Source organism: Octopus bimaculoides, chromosome 2 (genome assembly GCF_046866305.1).
Source record: "Octopus bimaculoides isolate indiv1 chromosome 2, ASM4686630v1, whole genome shotgun sequence".
NCBI lineage: Eukaryota > Metazoa > Mollusca > Cephalopoda > Octopoda > Octopodidae > Octopus > Octopus bimaculoides.
In genome coordinates, this window is record NC_142929.1 from 113,120,922 (window position 1) to 113,133,421 (window position 12,500).

General features: G+C 34.3%; 1 protein-coding gene across 14 annotated transcripts in view; it reads right to left on the reverse strand.

The window, feature by feature from the left end:
• The window catches only part of LOC106867486 (innexin unc-9), a 956,248-nt gene that overhangs the window by 29,873 nt on the left and 913,875 nt on the right, over window positions 1-12,500 (reverse strand). The gene's annotated exons all lie outside the window — the stretch shown is intronic.

Sequence of the window (12,500 nt, forward strand, 5' to 3'; positions counted from 1 at the left end):
GTATGATGTATTAATGTGCTAGTAATTCAGATTATTTTGCTAATCGTTCAGTGAGGAGTTCAGTTATTGATAATAAAATGAATGTATTTCTGTAGCGTGGAAAGCAAAATTAATCTTTGCTCTGGATAGTTTTATGGAAAAATATTCACAGCTCTTCGAGCATTAAAGATGCATTTACTGCTTCTAAGCCTAGGGAAAGAAGCAATACAAGCTTCGTATGTTTCAGATCTGAATTCTTCCCATGACTGATGATTAATGGTAATTACTAATGAGTTTTGACAATACGCAACTTAACCGTATTATGTTATGCATGTTAAAAGAGATTTGAATAATTTTCTATCTGTAAATTAATTTGAACATTATTATTTCCATCAGAAATTGATCCTTAGAATTATATCTCAATATCGTTTCTCTCCCCCCCCCCCCCACACACACACAAAAAAGAAATACAAGGAATTTTCCAAACTCCTTAATGCAATATCCGAGTAAATTATCAAGTTCTTTTCCGATTAAATTACCAGCACAATAATAGAATCATGCGATATAAAACCATAAAACCATAAAACCATAACAGTATATTAATTAGGTGTTTGAATTATAAACCATGTTTGATTTTTTTTAAATGAGGGGGCGAACATTTTAATAGAAACAATATGAAAGTTCCAGCACTTCTGATGACGGGTTATCTCTGAAACGGTAGATTTCTCTTCATCAAAGCAAAGCAACAAGCGAAAATAGTTTTGAAAGTTTTTGAAGTCAAAGCGTAAAGGGACACAAATCAACGCTGGCTAAGTTTTATGCAGTACTGTACTGTTTCTGCCATCAAATGTAATTTTATATGCGTATGTATGTATATATGTGTGTGTATATGCACGTATGTTCTCTTCTGCTTTTAATTATGTGAATTCTTCCTCTGAGGAAGGGGCTGGTTTCTAACAAAGATACAACTTGAGAAAAGTTTTGCATATTTTGACTGTTCCACTTCTGGGTGTAGAAGCTAGTGGTTTCAGAGCATTTGTCCATAGCTTTCCTCTTTCTCTTTGAGTCTCAAAGAAATATTCACAACAGCAGGATAGCTAACTCCTATGACAGTATATACCTTTCTTCTCTGTCCCAAACAACAATAACTAACCTGTTATGTTTACACTAGATACACGTTTTGCTGGAATGTTCCACTAGTATTCTTCGTGTCGGTGCTTGTGAATGTATTCTACAACACGGGGATTCTGTACATTTATTCCAGGACAGACTTTTTTTCCGAATGGCATTGTATATTGCTTTTGCGACAATGTATGTATGTATGTATGTATGTATGTATGTATGTATGTATGTATGTATTCATGAAGTAATTCATCGGACGGTTACGTGAGGCACTGAACCGCCAAATTATCCTCAAGGAATTGTCATTACAAATTCACCTGTATTGAATTCACTCTATATTTGTATATTGAACCATCTGTAGTTTCCTCAAATTATTCTGCCTGACTTACATATTTGTAATATAACATACTGAAATTAGTGAATGAATGGGTTTATAAGGCTAAACTCTTTAACTTAATCGAAATAGATATCATATTGTTGCTTAATATTTATTGATTTCTCTTTATTTTTATGTTACTTTTATTATGATTATTCATCGAGCACCATCAACACATTCCCTCTAGAAGCCAACATTATCCTATTTTCGTGCTGAAGCACTTTATGAAGTGACTGACTTGATGTTTTTATACTTTAGTGAAAGTTTGCTCAACCAGTATTCTCTGAACTCGATAAAATAAGTAACCGTATGCTGTTGTTGAGCGAATATATATGGCGGCCTAAGATTTGATAAGTTCACAGGAAGTCAACACTAGAGACATCTTGCAATTGGTCTTATCGATTTTGGTCTCGAATAAATATTGATTGAACGGAAATGTTTCTGGGCCGAAATGGTTTCGTGTGGATAGACTCACAAAGAAAGTAGGTCGAAATTTATCCTATTGGCTATGTCAAAGCTTTGTAAACTATCGACATTATAGAATCTTGTCAAATTGGCCGTTCAGTGTCAGATATAGTATTCATTAAGAGGGGAGCAAAAGATTGTAATATCTCACTTCACTTATATTCAAAATTTATTCGGCGGAGAATGGAGTGGAAGCTTAATGAAGTGAATTTTTAATTCCTGGTCCTGGATTCAAGCTAAACCTACAGCCTTATGATCCTGATCCCAACACGATAACCATTGGTCCCTTAATACTCAATGAATTAAAAGTGTAGTGAATCCCACTCTTCCAAGTATTATGAGCTTAGAGTTATCTCAAGCCAGTAATCTCATTAAATGAACCCATCTGGACCTGGTCAAATCACTGACGTATTACTACAACACCGAGTTGTAATTTCTCGTGGAGGCTCAGATCACATAAAATTAACTGTCTTTGCTCAAAGCACATTCTTACAGGAATCGAACAGATATCTCTTCGGCTGGAAAGCTGCTATACTAATAATATAGTTAGTATACAAGGATACTAACAATATATTTCCCCGCTTAGCAAACAATTGAAAATTAGTCTTTATATCTATTCCTTTACTCTTTTATTGTTTCAGTCATGGCTCCGCAACCGTGTTAGATCATCGTCGCGTAAGGTTTAGAAGGTTTAGCCGATTTCATTGCCTCCAGTACTTATTGTGCTTAAAACGCTGCAACATAAATTATGGGTGTCTTTTCTGCCGAAACAGTTAAGTTAGAGATATGAACAAACCAGAACCAGCAGCTTGCTGATACACACACATCTTCACCCTGGTGTCATAGCAATGGAACTGAACCCGTAACGAAGGGATCGTGAAGCGATTTCCATTGCCACATAGCAATGTGTATCTATAAGTTATTTTATTTTAGTGTCAGCAAAACAACTTTTAAGCCCTTTTATTTTGAATAGGAAAATATACAGAAAACAATCACCAAATTCTCAAATATTCATATCTATTTGCAATTATAGAAAACGTTCTACCCACGTTTTCAAAAAATGTCAAGAAAAAAACATCCCCTAAAAACTGTGCTGATTCCTGACCGAACTATGATAAAAAAAAAGCAAGCTGTTAAATATGAAGAGTTGTTTTTCTAGTTGCAACGTATTATATTTAGAAATATTTCTCGTAAGTCGCTGCAAATACCCAGTCCGATTAAAATGAGTAAGGGTTGTTACAAATGCCAGCTGCATTTAGATTGAAGATAAATGGACAAAAAATCTAACCTGCTGTGAAAATTAGCTACTTATGTACAATTTCGTGGAAAGCATCCCTGTTTGAAGAGTTTTCAAGATGACGTATGAAAATAGAAGACAAAATTGTGGCAAGGTGCCTTCGAATACCACATGGTGTTCTGGAATGAATGCTTTTCAAAAAACAATTTAATTAAAAGAGAAAAATAGAGAAAAAAATCAATGGCTAATTTTGGGCAAGTGTTATAATCAGTGTTGCCAAATATTTCAGTTCAATAATCTTTAGAAATGCACATAAAATAATTATAATGAATTTAAAGTATAACAGTTGATTAGCAGAACTGACTAGGCACAACGCCAACTTTTATTGGAAAAGATAGTTTGATATATTGAATCAACTCAGTATATTACTGGTAGATGTGTTATTGACCTAGGAACGATGAAAGAATTAGATGATATCAATAGGATTTTAAGACAGAATATACAGGAACGTAACAAAATAACTTTCTGTAATTAGATAGAAAATTAAAAACTGTATCATAAAATTCAATTACTTTACTAATCATCTGAGTTTTTGTGCATATGTTTGTGTGTTTGTGTGTGTGGCTCAATGGCCAAATGGTTAATAATTTTACTTCAAATCATAAAGAATCGGGTTCGATTTTATCACATTGCACGGTATTTTGGACACATGGCTTTTATCATAGCCTCGAACCAACCCAGGATCTATGAGTTAAATCAGATAGATTGAAAAAAGTAAAAACCGGTGAAATTGACTTATCACAGTGTGTCTATGTATGAAGTTCAAAGTTCTTTGAATAGTTAAGGCATTAATGAACGCTTTGAACGAACTGCAAGAGGACGTTTAGGAAAGTTAATGTACAGGTTTAGGAGGAACATGCTCCGATTAAGAGGAGCATGCGAGAGATAATCTGCTGGCAAAACAATCTTACATGAATTTGGATTGTCATACATTAAAAGAACGTGAACGCTTTCACACTCAAGAGTATGTTCAGGACTGATCATATTTAGTACCTATGTGTATAGTACATAAAAGCGAAAGGATATCAGGGTCATAATTGGCGTGGTCATAATCCAGGTAGGGGGGTTCCTGGATCAGAAGAGATGACTATATTTGTTTTCTGATTTTACCCCCTCCCCCGCCAACACGCACCTATAAAATATTCGTCATACAATCTACAGGCATTACGTTCAAGTTCTCTGTGAGGATCTATTCACTTTTTTGGTTTCTTATGACTATAACTCTGAAAGTTTGATAAGCGTGAATGTGTTCTACGCCCACGAAACCTTCAGTGACGCAGAGCAGAGTCAGACTGTTATGAAATGCTAATAACACCAACTGTATCCAGTGTTTTTACTTCATACACTTATGTGTTTGCCTGTGTGTGTACGTACATATATATATATATATATATATATATATATATATATATATATATATATATATATATATATATATATATATATATATATATATATATATATATATATATATATATATATACATATACATACATACATACATGCATACATATATATATATATATATATAAATTATTACAAATTAAAAGGGTAAATGATTATCAATTTATTAATTAATAAATCAATTAATAATTAATAATTTTTACCAAGCCCATCGGTATGAAAGCACCATTATTGGTGGAGAACTTATTCAAAAGTTCATATATTTATAAATATAATTAAGGGATCAGCAAAATATTTGCTTCACCATATACCGAAGTTCAGAAATAGCAGCTAAAAAAGCTTATATATATATATATACATACATACATACATATATATATATATATATATATATATATATATATATATATATATATATATATATATATATATATATATATATATATATAATGATTGCTTCATCTTGAGAGATGATATATATAGGTATGTGTGTGCATGTATATATATATATGTGTGTGTATATACATATAAATATGCGTATACATGTATATGTATATATGTATATATATATATATGTATATATGTATATGTATATATATATATATATATATATATATATATATATATATATATATATATATATGTATATATCTGTGTGTATGCATGTATTATGTATGTGTGTGTATGTATTTGTATGTGCGTGCGTGACCGTGCGTGACCGTGCGTGCGTGCGTGGGTGTATGTGTGTGTTTGTGTACGCATTCACTTATTAATATGTGCGATTAATAAAACTGAATTGCGTCCTAATACATTGTTTCACGTCTTTTGGTTCACTTCTCATTTTTCCTATAACTTAGTGTATACATCCCCGCATGTTTTCCCAACACTCACTCTCTCTCTCTAACACATCGTCGTGCATATGAACCGCCTCCTGGTAGCAAATAAAAGATAGAATTATTTTTTTGACTCTTCCATAAGAATAAAATATAATAATATTGAGTATTCCACAGACTCTCTTTACATTTATAAAAAAATCATTATTGTGATCGATAGTAAACCGACAAATTATGAGATTAGATGAAGAAAGCCTCATGTGAGTGTCAGAGAAAAATGAGAGCAACTACTTCTATTTATTTGACCTTTCCCTCACTGCCAATAATAAATAAGTAGTTTTGTATTCATCGGCTTATTGCATCCATCTTATTTTTCACTTCTCCTTCCTCTATTCTTCTTACCTCCCTTTCCACTTATACTTTTTTTTTCTCTGACTTTATATTTTCGCACTTCCAGGATCATATAATGGTCTTTTCTTGCCGACTCTTTTCCGAAATCACACTTAGTAGATATAGGTTTGAAATTTAAAAGAGAAACATTCCGGAAGAAGTCATGGTTTTTGTATGCGTTGGTGGGAGATATATTAGTAAAGAGGCTTATGTGGCTAGCAATATTGATCTGAGCCTGAAGGGAAGACGAGTATGCATTATATAAGATAAGATAATAGCGATTGGATCGACAGATCGCAGTTGTGATGGTGAAAGAAGAAAAAAAGAAAAAACTAGAAAAAAAAAGAAAAGAAAAAAAAAACAATTTCTCATTTAACAAGGAACATTATACAAAGAAAATATTTTATTTAATCGTTATTGTTTCAAATGTATACGTACGTACGTACATACGTCTGGTCTGATCTGTCTGCCTGTGTATATATGTATGTGTGCGTGCATGCATGCATCTATGTATGTGTGCGTGCGTGCATGCATCTATGTATGTGTGCGTGCGTGCATGCATGTAAGCTAGTAAGTATGTCTGTCTGTCTGTCTGTATGTATGTATGTATGTATGTATGTATGTACGTACGTGTGTGTGTGTATTTCTGTATGTATGTATCCATCTATCTGTATGTATGCGTGTGGGCATACATATGGCACCTTTTCACTTAAATACGTTTGGTTCTTATACAGGCCATCCTGGGATTGGAGGTTGATGTGTTAAACCGAGTGGTGTCATTCTGATTGATACGAAATTAATAAAAAAAACTCAAGGATTGGAGTCGACAAAATATATTCCTGCATTTAAATATTTCATAGAGGTTGTACACGCACATATACACACAGAAGCACACTTACAAATATATGGACTCACACACACACACACACACACACACACACACACAAGCACACAAGCACACGGGCACTAAAGAATCTGTAGATGAAGTGTAAGCTTTGTTTCGGACTATTCAGACAATAGAACATCCGTCAGCTCGACATGGTTTTTAATAATGGGATCAAAGTAAATCTCTTCAATATGTCTGGCTCAGTGTGATGACAGGACAACTTAAATGGTTTTACGATCATTTTTAACAAATTTTGTCCAAGTAGTCGTATATACAATATATACTTCAACAGTTTGAAAGCCAGCTGTATGTAAAGAGGAGAAGACAATGGACAGGACAAAAAATAATCGATAAGTATTAAGCTTAAGTCGTGAAGGCGCGTTAGGAATGTTCAGCTCACGATCATAAGGTTGTGGGTTCAGTTCCTTGAATGGGTATCATACTGCACTTTGGGGTAAAGCACTTCATTTCCCATTGTTCTATTCTACTTAGTTGTAAAGAGTACCAGTCCGATGCTGATGTAGCCCTCTCATTCTCTAGCTACTACTCTTTGGAATTTAGCTGTGTCAAGAGTGAGAGGTCCGAATTAGTATCTATGTCTACTTGTGAGTATATAGACAACTAAAACTATTAGCAAAAGCATAGTATATGTTGCTCAGTGATACTCGTCCGCATCTGACGGCTATCTGTATTCTTTTAAAAAATTTATAATAATTCCATTCACATGTCGGTTGCTTCAGAAGAATATCAAATAGATTAAGAATAAATTTAACTTTGGCGGGATTGAAACAAAGCGAAGACCCCTAACTGAGTACTGCTGGCATTTTAACCGAGCGATCTACCGACTCTTTCAATCCATTACTCTTCAAACTTGCACGTATTGTGAGAATATGTCAGCTACTTCATACATCTTATAGCTAAAGATAACACTGATATATTATAATTGCACCACGCGCGATATTTTAAAAGGAGCAAAATATAAAATATTTGTTTCTCGCTGTTAGCAAAACCGAAATGTACGTTCGGTTGGTTGGGATTTTATCGTTAAAAATAATAGGATATCAAAGTTAAATCAGTTATATCAGAGTAGATATGATTTTAAAAATAATCAATGAATGATACATGACATTGTAAGTATATTGAAGTAAAATTAAGATGGATTTATTTTAAAATAACTTTTTAGCGTTATAGACTACTTTAGATTGAATAGAGTACTGGTACGGGGTAAATTTCCTTTTTTAGATGTAAACGTACGCTAGAGAAGCAAACATATTTACATTATAACTCCTCTGGTTATGTCATACACCGTGTCATTGTTTTCACAATTAGGATGTGGGGATAAAGAATATTGAAAAAAGTTGTAAGGATTTTGAGATAATTAAGAAATGTTTTAAGATTGCTATAGTAAATAAACTTGAACACCAACTTCAGGGTTGATCGAACAAAGGAAGAATTATAACGTGTATGTAAAGGATGATCACCTGAACTTAAACTGCCGATGCTGATTTTTATGAGTGAATGGTTCACACAACCATAAAAGTTCCTTAAGTTTTGATCCTCGGGACAACAGTCTAATGCAGACAATGTATGTATTAAAGAGTCAATGTCCAAGTTCAAAGTTTGAAGAGATTAAATTCTGAAATCTATTATTTTAAATAACCAACAACGAAAGACCGCTTTGTGGTGACCTAATCTAAAAGAATCAGCAACCAAATCTGCTTCGAATCGCATCTTATTCTCTTAGAATGTGACCCATTGGATTATACGGTCCTGTGTGAATTGTGCCTGAGAAAACAAAAGGGATCCATTTTCTCTGAAGCGGAGACAACTATTTCACATCGCCTCTGAGTTAGCTACTAAAAGTCTTTCAAATAAATACTTGCAGGTATTTCTACATTATATATGATTCAGGTATTATGATTTAAGCTGTGTTCAATGCAAATATATGCTGTTTAATTAAATACGTATTCGACTCGCGCATTATGTGCAAATCAGGACAGACGTTTATATTACTTCCTGTTAAGTTACTGCTACACATAGCAAATTGAATTACTAGTACTACGAAGAGATGGTAATTACCTCCAAATTAGGCCTGTAAGAAGTTTCCCTGTTATTTCTTTGTTTGTTTAAGAGAACATAACTATGCTTCCTCATCGTGAGTATTTTTACAATTTAATTACTTTTAACTAAATAGCTGTAGATATTTCTACCTTATACACACGCTTTAGGCATTATAATTTAAACCGTATTCAATATATATGTAAGCAAATATATTTACATACATATTTATTCAGATATACACATACACTTAAAAATAATCAACAAAAAATTCTGAAGAAAATAACAGGATTGCTCACAAAATAGGGAAGAAATATTTTGTAATATTAGGAAACAGTTCTGGCGTGCAAGCCATAAATGAATGATTTCCGTTTGAGATGAAGTTAATGAATGATATCATTGTTAGTTTAGGTTAATTAACATGTAAGTAGAGGGGAACTGTGAATATGGGAATAAACAGCTCCTGACTGAACCACGGGTGGCTTCTTGGCAAGATCTAGCACCCGGTAACTATCCGAGCTAAGGTTACGATGAAATCGCAGGATGCAACGTTGTGGATGTGTACTGTTTCGGCTGATGAACTTATAAAGTCAATGGCAAATATCACTAGATAGATGTTGAGCAGGTGAACAGTGAGCGAACTACTGCCATCATCTTTAGTCGTGACATGAGCAGATGTGACACTGATCTATCGAAAAATCAATATGGCTTATTGGTCCGGGCAACTCGCCTGACTGGATGATGAGTATGGATACTTATCTGAAACGATTTTAGTTATATCAAATCAGCGAGGTATTCTATACAGTGATTTGGATAATATAGATTAAGGTATATTATACCTGAAAATCAAATTACAGGATGCTAATTACTGTGCTGCTCAATCAAGGCCCACCTAAATACGGGAAAATAATGTTTAGTCTTAACACTATTGAAGCAGTGGTCAATGACAACACTGGAAAATACTGGGAATGACCCATGATGATAATGGATCATGATTTTGATTATGACTTACTCTGTAATCTATTATTCGTTGATGAAAATGAATCATAAGCGTTTTTGTTTATTGACGAGATTGATTTATATTAAAATGACGCGTCACTTGCCTGACTTTGGGAAATCATACCAGCGAAAAGTGTTAAACGAATGAATGTTGAAACCAATAAGTAGTAGTAGTAGTAGTATTAAACCTTCGTACTATAGGCACAAGGCCTGGAATTTTGGGGGAGAGGGCTAGTCGATTACAACGACCTCAATGCTCAACTGGTACTTTATTTCATCGATCCCGAAAAGATCACAAGCAAAGTCAACCTCAGCGTATTTTGCACTCAGAGCATAAAGCCAGAAGAAATGTCACTAAGTACATTATCCGATGTGCCAATAATAATAATAATAATAATAATAATAATAATAACAATGATGATAATAATAATAGTAATGATAACAATAATTCCTTCTACTATAAGCACAAGGACTGAAATTTGGGAGAGGAGGATAGTCGTTTACACTGGCTCCAGTACTCAACTGGTACTTATTTTATCGACCCCGAAAGGATGAAAGGCAAAATCGACCTCGGCAGAATTTGAACTTAGAACGGGAAGATACCAATTACCGCTAAGAATTTTGCCTGGCATGCTAACGATTCTGCCAGCTCGTCGCCTTAATAATAATAATAATAATAATAATAATAATAATAATAATGATAATAATAATAATAATAATAATAATAATAATAATAATAATAATAATAATGGTTTCAAATTTTGCCATAAGGGCAACAGTTTTGGGGGAGGGGATGAATCAATTACATCGACCTCAGTGTTTCACTGGTACTTATTTTATCGACTGCGAAAGGATGAAAGGTAAAGTCGACCTCGGCGGAATTTGAACTCAGAACGTAGCGACGGCCGAAATATCACTAAGCATTCTAGCTTCCTAACGATCCTGCCAGCTCACCGCTTTAATAATAATAATAATAATAATAATAATAATAATAATAATAATAATAATAATATTCCAGTCGTGACTTACAGTTTCAACATCGTTAACTGGTCAATTACTGAAATATGTAATGTTGACAGAAAAATACGAAAACTGTTGACAATGCATAGAATGCACCACCCTAAGGCAGATATAGAACGTCTTTATCTGCCAAGAAAAGAGGGAGGTCGAGGACTACTACAGCTGGCATTATCAATGAAGGTAGCCACAATTGGCCTAGACACCTATATGAAAAACTCTGAGGACTGGATGCTAAAACTTGTCTTAAAATATGAAAGCAAGAAAGCATCTTACTCAGTAACAAAACAGGCAAAGGAATATCTAAGTGAATTCCAATTGCAACAAATTCAAGAATTAGACGAACTAGAAACACCTACAGAAAAAGCTAAGCGCTTGAAAACCCGTGCTAAAATTGCTGCCTTAGCTATTATGACTGAAAAATGGCATGGAAAACCTCTCAATGGCAAATACCCAAAGAGAGCGAATAATGCAGATATTGACAAAGCCCTTACCCACCAATGGTTAATGGCCTCTGGATTGAAATCAGAAACAGAGGGGTTTATCATAGCAGCCCAAGATCAATGCCTACCTACAAAGAACTACCAGGCCAACATATTAAAGAACGGCAGCTCCCCATTATGTCGTATATGCCAACAACAAAATGAGACCATCGATCATGTTGTCTCCATGTGCAGTCTGCTTGCGCCTACAGAGTATCTCAACAGGCATGATAGAGCTGCACAATATATTCACTGGGTAATATGCAAAAACCTGGACTTGCCCCATGATAAAAACTGGTGGGAACACAAACCACCCCCAGTACTTGAAAATGATCACATTGCACTCCTCTGGAACTTCACCATTCAAACTGACAGAAAGATAGACGCAAATAGGCCAGACATCATACTGAAAGACTTCAGACAAAAATCATGCCTCCTCATTGATATGACTGTCCCAATTGATATAAACGTATCTGTCAAGACCTACCAAAAACTGAGCAAATATAAAGATCTTGAAATAGAAATTAGCAAAATGTGGAATCTGAAGACGAAAACAATACCTATTGTCATAGGTGCCCTGGGAATGACAGCGAAACGGGCTGATTACTACCTAGCTCAGATACCAGGAAACCCCAAAATGGCTGAAGTCCAAAAGATAGTGCTCATGGGAACTGCCCATATCCTACGTAAAATACTGTCTATGTGATCTCAAATTTTAAAGCAAACATAATTTTCTTATGGTTTCTTAAACATTCACTTGAACAAAACTGTACAAATCCAAATATATGGTACCCTAGGCATAACACCTACATGAACTTCTAACTTGTTGTCTCTTGAGGTCTCTGGGTGAGACTTGGATCCAACTTGTACAAATGCAAAACAAAAGTCAAACATAAAATAATAATAATAATAATAATAATAATAATCTTTTACTTGTTTCAGTCATTTGACTGCGCCCATGCTGGAGCACCGACTTTAGTCGAGAAAATCGACCCCAGGAATTATTCTTTGTAAGCCTAGTATTTATTCTATCGGTCTCTTTTTGCCGAACCGCTAGGTTACAGGAACGTAAACACACCAGCATCGGTTGTCAAGCGATGGTGGGGAGACAAACATAGACACACAACACACACACACACACACACACACACACACACACACACACACACACACACACACACACACACACACA